At 40.4% G+C, this 16,596-nt stretch overlaps 1 protein-coding gene and 1 long non-coding RNA gene across 5 annotated transcripts in view; one reads left to right on the forward strand and one right to left on the reverse strand.

Moving 5' to 3' along the window:
• LOC107315652 overlaps window positions 1–4,570 on the forward strand; it is a 38,522-nt gene extending 33,952 nt beyond the window's left edge. The window contains exons 2-3 of the long non-coding RNA XR_001555996.2: window positions 1,015–1,145; window positions 4,476–4,570. This is a non-coding gene — a long non-coding RNA (uncharacterized LOC107315652). The remainder of the gene's footprint in view (window positions 1–1,014; window positions 1,146–4,475) is intronic.
• Window positions 1–16,596, reverse strand: part of PCDH15 (protocadherin related 15) — an 814,794-nt gene that overhangs the window by 649,117 nt on the left and 149,081 nt on the right. The gene's annotated exons all lie outside the window — the stretch shown is intronic.

Here is a 16,596-nt window from a genome sequence, read left to right on the forward strand (position 1 = left end):
TGGACAGAGTTGCGTATTAATGGGGATCAGCAAAAGCTTGTGGTGTGTTTTTGTGTTTTGCAAGGAAATGGGAAAAAAAAGGTGACACATACAGATGTTGAAGAAAAGCAGACAACATAGGAACATCTGCTTGGAAAGCTACCTGCTCCAAGGCAGGTTCTGCTGCAAGAGAATGTGGGGATAAAGGAGGGAGGGGAATTGCTACAAGAACTGAAGGTCTCTAGAACCCAAATTCCTGCATAAACACAAGCTGTGACAAGTACCTACTCTAGGCCACAAAGACAAGGTACTTGAGTGACCTAGTGGACAACAGAAGAACAAGACTCAGGTTTTGATGAGAAACAGAGAAAGCAGAACATACCCATAGGGCAGGCGGTGCAAAGCAAGCCAATAGCCAAAAGGCAACTGTGATTACAGCAGTAGAGCCAGTTATGTGATGCCCCCTTGTCTGTGGACAAAGCTGAACATCATGCCAAGTACACTGTAAGGGAAGTCCTCCTAACCTGGCTGATGAAATCACAGGCTGTTTGGCAAGCTAAACTACAAAGCATTACACAGTAAGCAAAGAGAATAGGGAAACACTGGAACAGTTTGCCAAGAAAAACCATGAGATTTCCCATGATACAGAAGCTGTAAAAATGACTGGAATGGGATTTAGCCTAAATGCAGGCATCTAGCACCATTTCTAAGACTATGGTGATAATTGGGTTCCTTTAAGTCTTCATACATGCAAGTCACATGCTGGTGTCTCATACCCTGGTGCATCTCATGCCCTAGAAATCTTCCTCAAGCCTACTTCCTACAGTTCACAATATCTGATCTTTCCAAGTGACAGCTATAAAGCTTCTGCTTTCACAGTCCATCAAGAAGGCAGAAGTCTCTGTTATTCTCAATGCACTCCGAGCATTTCCACCAGCAGAAAGCTTTAGGGATCGATCACACCGCTGACACGAGCCAGGAAATCTCTTCTCCTACACACTATGTACAATTTACTTTTTCTTCCCTTTTCTGCAGCACTGAAGTCCGACAGCGGAAGAACTGCATGACATGGACCACAGCCCTGTGACATTACAAGCATGTATTACAGCTGCCAGATGGGCTCAGCTGACTCACGCTCAGGATCACTCTAATCAGCAGACATGAGGGTAGGATGGAATTTTGCCCATGGTGACTTCTTCTGCTTTTTCCCTGTACAAGAGAAATAATTTGCCTGCTGAATGCATCCAGTGTACCTTTCCACGTCAATTTCTTGGCAAACCGAGGACCCAGGTGTGGGTGTCCAGGTGTGGAGCCCTCAGTACAAAAAAGATATGGAGATTTTGGAAAGGGTCCAGAGGAGGGCCACAAAGATGATCAGGGGGCTGGAGCACCTCCCCTATGAGGACAGGCTGAGGGAGTTGAGTTTGTTCAGCCTGGAGAAGAGAAGGTTGCAGGGTGACCTCATTGCAGCCTTTAAGTACCTGAAGGGAACTTACTGCCAGGAAGGGAGTAAACTCTTCGAAAGGGCTGATAATAGCAGGACACGGGGAAATGGTTTAAAGTTGAAGGAGGGAAGATTTAGGTTGGATGTTAGGGGAAAGTTCTTTACTAGAAGAGTGGTTAGGCCCTGGAACAGGCTGCCCAGTGAGGTCGTGGATGCCCCATCCTTGGAGGTGTTCAAGGCCAGGTTGGACGGGGCCCTGGGCAACCTGATCTAGTAAAGGTGTATGTTTGGTGGCCCTGCCAGGCAGAGGGGTTGGAACTACATGATCCTTGAGGTCCCTTCCAACCCGGGTCATTCTGTGATTCTGTGATTCTGTGACCCTCAGGCACCAGCAGCAACCCTGTGTTATTTGCTTATGGTCATTACTAACCCAAAGAACCAGTCTTTCTTTTACTTCCTCTTAGTATTATAAAAATACCAAAGGGCAAAAGCCCTACAACTTCAAGTCTTAGCACCAGTTTTAAAGCACGCAGGCATAACACATGACCTATGATACCAAAAAAAAAAAATCAGACTACAGGCTCCAGCTACAGTTCACAGAAGCACCCAGCAGCTTTTAACCTTTTATTATGAAGCCCTATAGGGATAGATTCATAGCATTACTTACTATTATTATTAGGAGAACACTGTTTTAAAGGAAAAAAGAAACACAACAAATTTAGACCATGATTTCCTAGGATGCCACAAGTTCCCATTCCTTTATGTCTCCTGTAAATTAATACTTATTTTCCTACAGAGAAATAACAAAAATGGGGCTGTAATTTTGCTACTGTGCTAATAATGTCCACATATTCAGTAACTAAATTACACACAGACCTCAGAACGAACAGAAGTTTGCTTAACAGTTATATATCACATGGGAGAAGAGCATCTGGAATGTTTCAAAACATCCAAAGGAATGCATGGACATATGAAATTATTCCATAATATGCATCAAAAGAGAAAGACTGGATGTCCTACATGCTATGAATATCTTGAAGAGTGAATTCTATGTGAGTTGCTCTTCGCAGATGGAACCAAACTCTGAGACCTGCATTTCTTCCCTGCCTTTCAGAAATTATTATAATGAATGTTAGTCAGCTCTACATTTATGACAGACAACGCTACATTTGTATAGATTTTCACTAGTAGTCCCACCAACAGAAATACATAGCATGGAAAAGAACAGCCAGCCTCTTTCACATAGCTTGCGCTGAAAGCTTTCTGGCACATGATATAAGATGTGATCCCAAACCGACTGATGTCAACTTCACTACAGTCACTTTTTTCCACTATTAATGCTTTTCTCACACTATTTCCTGCCTGCACGGGAACTGTGGGAAATCAGAGGGTCCAAAAGAACATTAAAGGACACTCCAAAGACCTAGAGATAAAGAGTTAGATGAGGAAGGTAACTGTTTCTATAGCAAAGTACAAACATCATAATCATAACTCCCCACCCAGTCCTGGTCAATTTACAAAATAAAATTAAGAAAAAAAAATATTAAATATATACACTTTTTAAAATATAAATCATGTTGTTCAACTTTTATAATGATCAGAATTCCCCACAGAGCAAACATCAATTCCCACCGTGAATTGCCAACTGAAAATTTCTACGGCTCTAAAAGAAGAGAGAAGATAATTACTTTGAGCAAGGCCCCAAAAGTGGATATATGTAATACTGATGCAGAATTATCAATTCAGTTTGGGTATTACAAAACTGGCAAGGCAAAATTATCTTCTGAATGTCTTACATTACCGAAATTGTGTCCCCCTGGATTTCTTTTTAAGGCTTTTTATGTTCTATATTGTTAATTTTCCTGAAGAAAAAAAGGTTAAATTCAGCATGCATATCTACTTAGAATTCAAGATTAATATACATTATTGATTTACTGCACTTTGCAGCTTATAGTATTCTTAATGTCTTAAAAAGCTTAAACATAATTCTATGTACTGAATGACTTATGCAAATATTGCATTAGGATTTAGTTTCTAAGCTACTCAAATTTAAAAGACTAAGATATTATTATGCTACTACTGTCAACGCGTTTCTTCTTCAAAAGAAATAACACAAAAGCATTTCCACTCAGCCAACCTGGTGTCTAAAGATCACCATCTCATAAAAAGCAAGGAGCTCAGCACAAGGATAGAAAATAAGCTTTCGCTAATCGCAGTCAGAGAATTATGCACATTAATCACAGGAACCAGGCTTATATTTATTGGCAGCCTACAAGATGAAAGACAAGCATAGTTAAGGTGGGCTTATTACCTACATGACTTTCCATGAGGAAGGCAAAGTGGAAAGAAACATTTGAGAAGCAAAGAAAAGAAGGACAAAGCATCTCACCCCCACAGAAAACTTGCACGGAAGTCAAGAGAAATCACACTCGAGGACAAAAGTGGTTCCACAGTTGCTTGAGAATGGTTTTCCCCACGTACTTGAGGACTGACATGGAAGGAAGTTTGGAAGATTTACAGGAGAGGTGGCAGAGGAATAGAAGGTGCTGTGAACTCAAGGGCAATATACAGCTGAAAAGTGAGCTTTAAAAAGACAAAATTTGAATAAAGGGAGACTGATGTCTCAGGAATGAAGACAAAAGCTAAAGAAGGGTCAAACTTAGGAAGATACACATGTGTACAGGAAATAAAGACTGTACTAAAAACACTACAAAAGCTTAAGTACAAGAAGTTGAGAACTCAGCCGAGTTCTGATGAAGGAAGATTGTTCAATTTCAGCATAGTAATATTCCCACATTATCCTACACATACAATTAAGAGGGTAAAAAATAGGAAAATAACTGCATTGGCAGCAAGAGTGAAACAAAAAGGTTGTTAAGTGTCACCTACAGAGATAGACAGTCAGAGGTCAGAGCAGCAGCATCCCAGTATTATCAACGTATTTCTTAGCTACTGATGTTTATTTAGGTTTAGACTATTTTGCTAACTCTGAAGAAATTCTGACTCTGCCTCCTTGCCTTCTTTGACTCTGTCTTCTCTCAAACATTTACAGTGTCCTTCAATTGACTGCTTGCATCCCGCCGCCCTTCACTGCCTTTCATGCAATCCAGCCCAAGCACCACAATGACCTCCAGGCATGAAGAATAAACCTACCACACAAATGAATTCTCATTAAATACAAGCTGTCAAGTTTGTCTTCTTTTCAGAGCCCTTTCCCCAGCACCCTTCTCAGTATTGCAGCCTAAACTAACCACATTCTGAAACACTGTTCTGTAGCATGAGCAAGAATTAAGAGCTTTACTACAGCCATAGAAACAACTTTAAGAGGCCATTTTGCATGTGAACTGTGACAGTTCAGAGGAACTTGTTATGCCCATAGCGTTGCTTCCAGAAAAAAAAAAATATATACATATATATAATATATAAATATACCGAATTTGAGGATGAAACAGTAGGTGATACATACCCCTACCTCCTGTGAACCAAACATCTAATTATTGACCTCTTCTCTCATCTTTCAATATAACTGTACTTCTGTGTTCATGAAAACGAGATTCAGAGTTCACAGAACCACAAAGCATCTGTTTCTGCTGTCTATGTGGTATTAGCTATTTGACCCTTCTGACACATAAGGCACAGTGACACCATCTGGCTATTAACAGTCAGTGCAGCTAAAAGAAATAACCTTTCAAAGGCACATAAGGATTACTGCAGGATTCCCACACATCAGCTCCGTGGCCAGGCAATGAAACTGAATAACACAGCATTACTATCACTGAAGAATATTCTTCCTAAAATTAGCCAATTGCATAAATACTTAAATCTCATCACCTTCCAGAAACTCTTATAAACCTAGTTAGTATTTATCTTAGGAAATTCAGGGGAATATTTCAGATGACAATGGATGTTAGAGGAAAAGCATAATCAGGTCCAGCGGGACCTCCAAACACAGCAATTAGAAGCTGTCAGGTTGATTAGGGAAAGATCAGGGAGGGATTTGATTTCACCAGATGTAAATTCTTCTCTTCTTTGTTCTCTGTATAACTAAGCTGCAGGGAGCACAGCTCCTGGGACTCTCCAGAAGGCTCCAGTGTAACTGGGCTGTGTTCTCCTCGTTCACCCACCCTCACACAGAGGAAACAATCAGTTCCCTCTTGTTTACACTTCCAATGAAATCTTTGACAGAATTGAGACCTTGTGTTACTTTTCACAGATCTCTCTATAACACTGACCTCAGTGCTTAGGAGAGAGACAAGAAGGCATAGGGTGAGACTGAATATTCAGACTGTATAATTTAGGTATCCATTATGATTTATAAATATTTTTTACTCTTAACCCATCATCCACTGGTTATCATCTGTAAAATGAAGTGTTATGTCTTTCTTATCTCGCTTTAACCAATTCCTAAAAAGCTTCATTTATTATTAGCATACTATTGCTAAATCTCTATACCATTAACCCTTTCTGTGGGTTAAACAATGATTTGGTTGAACACCAAATCAATGAATAAACTGGTTTCCATCAATAAGATACAACCCAGCTCACAAGTTCCTAGGTTTCTAAGTTCCTGTCAGCTGCACGCACACCTGGAAGTACAGAACGATGCACTGACAGACAGTGGGAGTGAATTACAGCACAAGCTCATCTCATGGGGAAACTGGGATTCAGTGAGTGGAAGAAGTCGCTTGTTGGCTCAGGCTGTATTTTGCAAGGCACAAAGATAAAACAGATTTCAGACCTAGACTTAAATATTAAGAACACTGTGTCAAGAAGCACTACACAGGCTAAGCAACCTTGGGACAAACAGTGAATGAATGTCTGACAGACCGAGGCTATTAGTGCTTCCACTTGATTCCATCGAGTTTATTCAAACACTAAGAATAAATCCCAGAGATGTCTTTTACAGGTTGAAGCATACAATGAAATGAAAAAAGATTTTGCCTTTCAAGCGACAGATCACATAATTATTCTCTTCAAAATGTGAAATGTAATTTACATCCTGGCTTGAAATAACTTCCCATGCATCGCATTTAGAACAATCCCTTCATCAGAGAATCTTTCAGCCCACAATATGATCTGCATTTTCTTGTTTCTGTGTGCAGGCCACTTTTGATGGTTTCTCCACAGCCCTCTCTTGAGCACAAATAACAATGAGACATCGAGCCAGCATGGACAAAAAATAAAAAATAAAAAAAATCACATAGTTTGCATAGAAAAATAATATTTATATTTCTGCTGTGGTTTCACTACAGATCGTATTAAACATCAACAGATTCCACATCTGTAAATATAAAAGGAAGACCATATTAAAGCTGTGCACCAGAAATATAGTGCCACAACTGCAGCAAACCTTTCAAAAAATGGAAAGAAATTGTGCAAGTTGGACATGCCACAGATTTAGACATCTCAACTGGAAAGGAGGGATGGACTATGTCAAAATCATTGAAACACTGGGAATTTGGTTAAAGAAAAACCCTTCGGGGGAAGTTGTTTTTCTCTTGGTGAAAGACGAACTGTTCCAAGGCACCAGCGATCATACAAAGCCTGTCACTGAATGAACCCTCATCTCAGATTGATGAATTCCTGTCTCATCTCTGGGCTGCTCTTGGTAAACAACCTGAGATTCCAGCAGCCGAATGCCAAAGCAGAAGGCAACGGGGGCAGCTCTTCAGATCTCTGCTGAGCCCTCACCTCTGCTGCAGATCAGGCACTGCCTGCTGCTGCTGCAGTCTCTCACTCACTTAGTCCCTACCTTTCTTGTTGAAACCGCGTTGTATGCGGCAATGAAAACCAAAAGGCCTTTTGCACATGATTCCTTTCTTTGTCAGTAATAGAAACAGAGCCATTCCTACTGCTGTGATTCCTTAAACATCACAATGCAAGAGTCTGCTTTGTTGAACATCTGTGACAAAACAATATCATCATCACTTAATAAGACTTTTGAGACCCCCCACCTCGAGTACCACATCCAGTTCTAGAGCCTGCAATGTATGAATTATATTAAGCTGTTGAAGTGGGTCCAGAGAGGAGCCACAAAGATTATCAGAGGGCTAGAGCACTAACCCTACATGGAAAATGTTCTTCAGCCAGGAGAAGAGAAGGCTTTGGGGTCGGGGGGGGGGGAGGCTTACAGCAAACTTCCAGTATCCAAAGAGGAACTACAGGAAAGCTTGGAAAACTTTTTACAAGGGCGTGTAGCAACAGGATGATGGGAAGTGGCTTTAAGCTGGAAGAGAGTTGATTTAGACTAGATATTAGGAAGCGAAGATGGTAAGACATTGGAACAGGTTGCCCAGAGAGGTGGGGTATGCCAACCCTAGAAGCATTCAAGACCAGGCCGGATGGAACTGAGAAATCTCATCCTGTGGGAGTATTGGAACTCAGTGATCTTCAAAAGTCCCTTCCAACCCAAACCATACTATAACCTTGGAAAAGAGAGTATTGACAAGGTAGTAAGAAATAAGAGCAGAAGTTATGAAAAATACATTGATGTTCTAAGGAATTAAAAAGGATTTGAATATCACACCACAACAAAGGTATAACAAAGTCAGTCCTCATTTATTTCAATATTACTCAAGTCTGTCACCTTCCCAATACAGAATCACTTTCTAAAAAGGTTGGAAGGCATGAACCGATGATGACAAGCTGCTAAAACCCACATCCCACTGCCGCTCTGTCAGCAGCATGGCAGCCAATCTGTGCCAGCTCCTCCAGTGCCCGCCAAGCAACAGAGTCGTTCCAGTTTAACAAATATACCTTGTATTAAGACAACATCTGCAGGGAATACAAAGCAGACATGACCCTATCACAGCCTAAAAACAGAATGGCCACCCTGAGAATCAATATTCTAGAAGAAATCGCGTATAACACCCTGCACATGAGGTGTTCCATCACCAGCTGCATGCTTCTCCCCCCCACACACCTTCCCCTCGAGCTCTACACCTTGGCCAGGCAAGCAGCCATCGACTGCAGAGCTCTAGTTTCAGTCAGATATTCTGCTTCATAAGCTGGAGTCCAATTGTCAGTGTGATTAGCTTCCTCCAGCCCTCCAGACAGAGCCAAGTGAAGCTAGCTAGAATAATTCACTGAGAAGCCAAGAAAATCAAGCACATGCAGTATTTGGCCTCATCAAATCAAAACCCACTTGGAAAAATAAGTGACCGATCACTCCGGAAGAAGACTTGGTTGAGGTTCAGCACACGCTGTGAGTGAAGTGAGATGCTTGAGTAGAGGTTGTCTTGGCAACACCGTCTGATTCATATTTAAAGATAAAACCACTCTCCAAAGCTAACAAAGCAAATGACAGAGAAAAGTAACATCGGCATTCTTTCTCTCTTCAGAGCAGAAAGCTTTGCCTTCTGTCAGTTGCTTGAATTATTGGGGGATTGCTTGGTAAGGTCTCCTCTTTTCATCACAAAACATCCATTTTATAGCAACTATTAAGACGGAAAAAAAAAACCAAAAACCACAATACAAGCCTTCAGTCAAGAAAAACAAACCCCTTCAAGTTGTTCATTACATGAAACAGCATGAAGCCTCGGTACCCAACGTATCACCTCTGTTTTCAGTTATATTAACACACCAGCAATCACTACATTACTGTATAGACACATTCTCATTATCAATTTGTGCACATGCTTTGTAAAAAGTGCCCACTGTTGAAGATCTTTTTTTTAAATGGCCTTTTGCATAGTTGGTGATTTTAAGAGCCCTAGGTGACATTTCCTCTGCAAAGAACCGCATTAGACTGACATGCAATCATTTGGGAAGGATATGCATGTGATAGGGGCATGCATGGCATGCAACAGCAGAGCACCGCATGCTGTGTTCCTCTACGTATGTGGGGAACTTCCAGTTAATCACAGCGGCAGACACTGATTCTATAACCTGCTTTAGGGAACCTGCCTTCGCAAGGGAATGGACTAGGTGGTCTCTGGAGGTCCCTTCCAACCCCTACCATTCTGTGATTCTGAAGAAGTGTTTTCTTAGACCAGAAATAATAATTATTAATTGTATTTATTAACTGCATTTTGTTAATTGCTTTGTTGGTAAAATGTACTAAAAACGAAAAATTGGGAGCTTGGCGGCCTGATCTGGTGAGAGGACTCTCTGCCCACAGAGGGCGTTAGAAGTGGATCAGCTTCATGGTCCAACCAAACCCATGATGCTGTGGCTCCACAATTCCATATTAAAATCAGTTACAGAAAATTAAAATCAAGTTTATGAAGTTTTTTGTCTCCTCGGTGTTCCCCAAACCATGTAATGCTTTCTGTCTGTTCCATAAATGAGTCTCCTCAATGACTTCTTGAGACAACCACTATTGAAATCTGAAGACTTGTAACTGAATTGGTGGACAAGATTGATTTCAACACAATCAATATCTTCATCAGATCTTTCACTTAGTGAATAATAAACTTTCTTTAATTTCGCTCCTAATAATCATTTTTCATGCCAGTACAGAGTTCATTGCTCTCATTCTCAGGCTCACCTGAGTGCCAATGATGCGCAGCATTCCCATCCGTTAACCAACTTTTCAAAGCAGACTTAGTATTAATTTCACCCTTTTGACTTCAATTTCCCTTTTATTAGTTATCTGCCTTTTTTCAGCCTTGACTTTTAGCACTATTATGCTAACACATGGTGCAATCCCTCCCTCAACAATGAGATGTCTAACACTCTTATAAAGGTAGAATTCTATCTTAATGGGAACGAACAGGTGGGCATGCCAGAAGGAAGTGACAATTACATTTAACTGGCTGGCAATGAAGGATGATCCCAAATACTCACTTCTTCTACAGTATAAGTTGCAGCAACAGCAAGCTTGAAAAAAAGCCCTCCTCTCACCCCCCCCCAAAAAAGCCTTGTAAAACCCAAAGCCAGAGGGCAGAGCCAGATGCTGCAGCCCCCTCTGTGACTGTGTGCACATGCAGTGTTCTGCCCCCCGAGTTCATACTGTGTGGCATAAAAGCTGCCAGGTAATTGCTGCTGATCAACTGCCTCATAGCTGGCTAAGACAGAGACCCTCTACAGAAAGCTGTTTTTTGTTGCTGGATTCTGCCTTGCCTCCATTCAACTCTTCAAAGAAAGCTCAGTCTATGTTCTCCAGTACCATGTTACATGGCTGGATTAGCAGACAATATACTAGGTTATTTTACAGACATCATTCCTGCACACGTGGCTCCAGGGTGCTCAGCCACCCTCAGAAAGCCTTTGAAAAAACTGCTGCTTATTACTCAAGGGCACACTTCACTACCATTACATTACATTACAGCCTCACAAGGTCTTCAGGGACAAAAGAAATCCAAATGTAACCTGCGTAAACTGTGTGACACTCAAGCCAGTAGATGAGGACTGATGTACTTTAATCAAAAGCACAACCTTAGTGAAATTTAAGTTTTCTCTCCCTGCTTTTTCTGTCCTTTAAATGGAAGAAAACTGTGATTAAGACTAAATAGGTCAAGCGGAATCCATTCCTAATGCCTACATTAGGAAGCCTACATTAATCACCAAGCTTTCTTATTGATTTCAGTAGAGGGCAACACTGTACACTTAGACAACAACCACTAATCACACCGATCTCTCTCCTTGGTCTCTCTGATACTCTGCTTGGGTTAGAAATGTGGTTCAAAGGTAGCTCTCAGGTCACCTTGCCCCTCTGAATCACTAAAGCATTAGTGTGCATCCACTTACTGGAAAAGGTGAAGCAGCAGTGTATTATAAGAGTTAGGTCAAAGTGGACTGTGCTCAAAGCATTTAATAAAACTGCCAAGATCTCTTTGTGTAGAAGTCTGAATTATACAGAGCACAAAGCTTTCTAAGAAAGCACACAAAAGAAGAAATAGAAACCCAACAATACATCACCAGCTAAGATATCCAGTCAATATGTTTCCATTAGCATCTGCCATGTTTTCTGTAACCAACCACCCTTTCATTTACATTTACTCCTTTTCCAAACGTCCACTGTTGTGGGATATGCAAGTTATAACTACAACATCTTTTGAGGGTAAGGACTGCCTGGACAATGATGAGCATCTATCCCACCTGCAAATTTTACTTACTTGCACTCAGTAGACTAACAGGCAAATAAACCCCCCCGAACAGCAGTAGGCAAAAGTAAAGCTTTGTGTTGCTTAAGTTCCAACAATAGCAGGTTATTAAAATTGAAAATTACTATGAGACTAATTGAGTGGAACATCCTTCTTAAATATCATCAGCCTTGAAATGGAAAGGTAGCAGTTATCTTTAAAACATGACTACAAACTAAACCGAGAGATAAATTGGTAGGTCATCAACAGTGCTACAAAAATATGTAAAGCATTGAGCAGAGTTACTTTGTACTGAAATGAATGGGCTGTGTTTTATGTATTCCCGCTTTATGATTTATTGCATAGCTGTTGAGTGTAAGCACAATAAATGGAAAAGATGTTTCTACTTAAACTCATAAAGCCATAATGCATGAGAATAAAAGAATCCCTGAAATTCTGGTTCATTTTTCTTTGTCCAAACATTTTTTTACTGCACAGATATTTTTATGCAACCTATTCAATATATTAGGAATTGCTTAGCTAAGAATTAATTTACCATCTATACCCCATATTTCCTTACAACACTGTAGACACTGAACACTCCTTTCCAGGTGTATGTTGGTAAAGCTACCCCCAGATATATGACAACATGGGTTCCATGGAAATCTGAGCAAACACAAGACAGCTCTGGAGAGAAATATCCCAACTGACACTGTCTTTTGCCTTCTGGACCAAATCACAAGATGAACTCTGCTGTAGTCTCTGCCTGGGGCTGTGTGCTTAGGTAAGGTGGTGAGAAGGTCATTCATACCAGGCCTTCTGCAGGGAGATGCAGAGCCGTTGACTTTCTCATTAAACGTGTTGACTTTTTAAGTTCTTCAACAGACACTATTTATATTCATTTTCTTATGAAGCTTAAGCTTCAGGTTCAAACCATCAGAGAAAAAAAACAAACCTCATACAGCATTGCCAAAACTAAAGTTAATGAAGTCTCTGGTAAGATAAATATCAGTACTGAGCAAACTACAAGAAAAGCTTAAATGAGAGTTCATTTAGACTTTTTAAGCAAAGTCCCCTTGGCAAAGGCAGTGTTTGCTTAATGACCATTCAGTTAACAAGGTCTGCTACTTGTGTTCCTGTGGAAAGCATTTCTCAGCTGTATGTACCTGAGTACCCTTACCAAACTGGCACTCCCTTCAACATGCAACCTCCACTGTAAGCAGTTGGATTGATCTGATTTCTCATTAGGGACACAAAAGAAGTGCCCAGACCTTCAGGAACTCACACATGCCAAGTAACGGGTCTGTTCTTAGAATAATGGTGTGCCAGCACGAGATTTCAAACACTATGCCCTTCATCTTTTCTCACTACTTCCACTAACTCCCCACTGAAGCTATTTCTTGCAGCCAGCTAAGAATGTGGACCAAAAATGTCTGCAATGTACTTCAAGTATTTTATGAATGAGTTGCAATATGAGCATGAGGTCAGGAATTAGACTGCCAAGGGAACTGGAATGCTTCATCTAACTGCATGTTCGGAGCTGCTGAAGAAACAATCTATAATAAAAACAACACATGCCATCTTGGTTGGATGTTAGGGGAAGTTCTTTACTAGGAGAGTGGTGAGGTCCTGGAACAGGCTGCCCAGGGAGGTTGTGGATGCCCCGTCCCTGGAGGTGTTCAATCCCAGGTTGGACGGGGAACCTGATCTAGTAAACATGGAAGTTTAGTGGCCCCCAGGCAGGGGGGTTGTTGTTTCACAATACTTAAAGTCTCTTCCATCCCGGGCCATTCTGTGATTCTGTGTGATCTTTTCAGGGAAAAACAAAACCTTTCTCACAGTATTTACCTCCTGTAGGGATTTTTTATTATTATTTAATGTTGAAAATTTTTCTTAACAGTGATGTAACTTACAGCTTCCTACACCTGTCTGCAAACGTACATTGAGTTATGACACCTGGTTTACCTGCTTGCTACCATAACAAGTCTACACTACAGATAGTGAGTGAATTAACATACTCAGCATACCAGGCAACAGAAGAAGTCAACCCTCAGGCAAAAGTAATTAGTACATTACAGTTCAATTCTACTGTGATCTTTCTGTTTCTTGCTGAAGTTTCATCACATGTAAGATGATTAAAAAATATCCACTCAAGTGTTAGGCTGCCCCTTCTAGTAATTGAAACATTTAGGGTGTATTAAAGAAAATGTATTTTCTGTCACTCAAGGAGAAGCCATAACATTCATGGATATTGCCTTACCCTTGTTTGTACAAGGAAACGCAGTCTTAGCAATTTCCTTTTTGATTTAACTTTTACAGTTTATTTTATGAGAGATATCAAAAGAATTGCCTGTTAGTTACAGAGATTTGTGTCCTGTGTGCAAAAACTCCGATTACACTTTCTAATTAAAAGCTTTCAGCAACAACTTGTATCCCAGTACCCTGTAAATAAGAAAAGGGACCTAACAAAAACAGCCATGTCTTTCAAAGCACCAGAACTTCATCTCAAAGAGAACGTGAAATAAATGAAGTTTTAAGAAGTTATGACACTAACAAAGATATCAATCTCCTTTTTCAAACATAAATGAACATGCATAGCATCCTACGCTTTGTTTTATTAGTTGCCTTTCAAAAAGAGAAGGAAAATCTACTCAAAAACACGCTCAGATTTCTTCAGTTGTAGCCCCTATGGTGCCACTGAAGCCTATATTCTGAAAATGTGAACCCTAAAGAACAGCAAAGCGTGTGTTTGAGTGAATGGAAAGCACACAACTTTTGTGCTTTCCTTCTTTTGGAAAGGCTTTACCCTTATTCTGCCTACCACCACTATCCCCAGGTAGGAATCCATTATGGAATACAGCACAATATGAGGTGGGAAAAACAAACAAACCGCAGAGCTGCCCGAAGCACTGACAGACAGTGGATTCAATTACTGCATGCTAAGCCCTTTATATCTTAGGATTGTGAGCCAGGAAGACTACTGCTAAATTAAATGAAAACAAATGAGTACAACTACCCTACTGAACCAAGGATCTGAAAAGGAAGAACACCAGAGCCCAGCTGGACAACCCAGTAACCGGTCAGTACTTTGTGACCCTTCTCACAAATGCAGAGGATAAAACACCTGCTGACACAACTGCTGCAACTCTTTTCAGACCTGTCAAGTCTTTCCTATAAGCTTTTGGGTGTGTTTTTTTTGTGGGTGAAGTCAAATTTCTAAGCCTAGCAGACACGCTTCTAATTTACCATTCACTTAGATGCTCAGTTCATTCTCTATTGTTCTTTGAAAAGTCCCTGGATTACCTGTGTATCGGTAGATAAGAGTTTCAGTATCACATCATCTCTCCTGTTAAGCCAAAAGACGGAAGAAAATGAAAACATCAGACAAGTTCTCTGCAAGAAATACACTGAACCTCAAGCGTTTTCTAAGTTAGACATTAAAGATACTGGTGTCTTAACTAAATACCTACTCACCATTTATCCCCAGTTTAAAATACCTTGGGTTTTTCAGTTCACAAAGAAAAGCCCTGCCTATTCTCAGTACATCTCAAAGAGCTAAATTATTCACACTAAAAAAAGAAAGATGTTGAAGAAAGACTAGCCCAAAGATGATATAAAACTTCCTATACGGTTTTATATACTAAATGTGGGTTATATATTTATGAAGGCAATACAAGTGGAACATTACCCAGAGATATTATTCCCATAAAGGCTTCTCTTTTTCTTATCCTTCGGACTCTTCTCATCATTCTATGTTATGTGTGGCAAATGCCTGGGAATACAGAAGTTTTACTAACAACCTAATGTACCAAAATGCTATGATTCTTTCTAATGCCTTAAGCGGATCAGGCTTTGTTTTTCCTTTGTAGTATTGTCGCACTGGATATACAATGGGATATTCTAACTTCATGAATTAGTCCCATTAATCTCTTGGTCTAACAGCATATTGAAACAGGTAAGGCTATCAGCTTGGGAAAAATAAGTCACTTCCTTTCAAACTTACATTAAGTCTCATTTAAATGAATATCTCCATCTCCTGATGTCATGGGAGAAGGAGCAACAGCGAAGCAAACAGTATCAATCTTTCCACTCTTTCAGCACAAAGTTTATACGTCTCTGAACTTACTCGTTACCCCTCCCTGGTCACTGCGCTTTCATCCAGCAGAAAATACATTAAGAGATGGAAAAGCAGATGAAATGACTTGGGAGTGCACGTTTTTATGCTATGGGAGAAGATGCCTGCACATCTTACACAGGGAAACATTATGTTTCCCAGTTCCTACATCAAGAAAGGGTGTATCTAGAGATAATTCAGTACAGCATCAGCAGATAAGGCACTTCAGCCAGCACAGTAAAGGACATTTGGAAAGATGACTAATAACGCCTGAATGTCAAAACTCCGCAGCATCAATCTCCAGCAGTCTACAAGGAAACCAGCATATGGTATATATTGTCTCCACTCTAAAATTTGCCCAGCTTTTACACGCAGAAAGTAAAAATAAATCTCCATTTACAAAAACCAGCAATATGACTCAATATCTTTCTGGACCAAGTGTTAGGAGGTGATACTGTGAACATCTCTGGGCTTTAAACTGTTTGACCTTTTTTGCTTCTTTGCACACACTCAGAAGCTGTTTCCTAAGGTGATGAAGAAGAGTGAAAACTTCAAGTTAATGACTGACACAGATGCACTAACCTGCAAAATGCTTCGACCTGGGGAAAATGGAGAGGATTTTCATTGCTATCTTGAGGGAGGGAAGAGCAGATGTGAAATCATTAGAACCAGGGCAGTGTTTCCCAAAAGCAAAGGTAAAACAGAAATAACTGTAAGGTCATTCAACACTGCAGCTGAGGAAGGGGAAAAAAAAAAGAAAGTTAACATTTTATATAATGAAGAGTTTTTGAGGACTCTTTTGCCATATGACAGCTTACACCATTTGTGAGCTAAGAAGAGCCTCTTGCCTTCAAGAAAACCTTTTCCTGTTGAAACCAGGAACTGAAGTCAAGTGGCTTAAGAGCTTTCAAAGTGCTTTAGTGAGTGCTCCTGGTACAGACCTGAGCATGTAAGTAAGTGCTCTACAAACCACTTGTTACCATTGACAAGAACTGGAAATGGCGTAAGATATCAATGCATGCCTTTAAGCAGGC

This window comes from Coturnix japonica, chromosome 6 (assembly GCF_001577835.2).
Source record: "Coturnix japonica isolate 7356 chromosome 6, Coturnix japonica 2.1, whole genome shotgun sequence".
In the NCBI taxonomy this organism is placed as follows: Eukaryota; Metazoa; Chordata; class Aves; order Galliformes; family Phasianidae; genus Coturnix; species Coturnix japonica.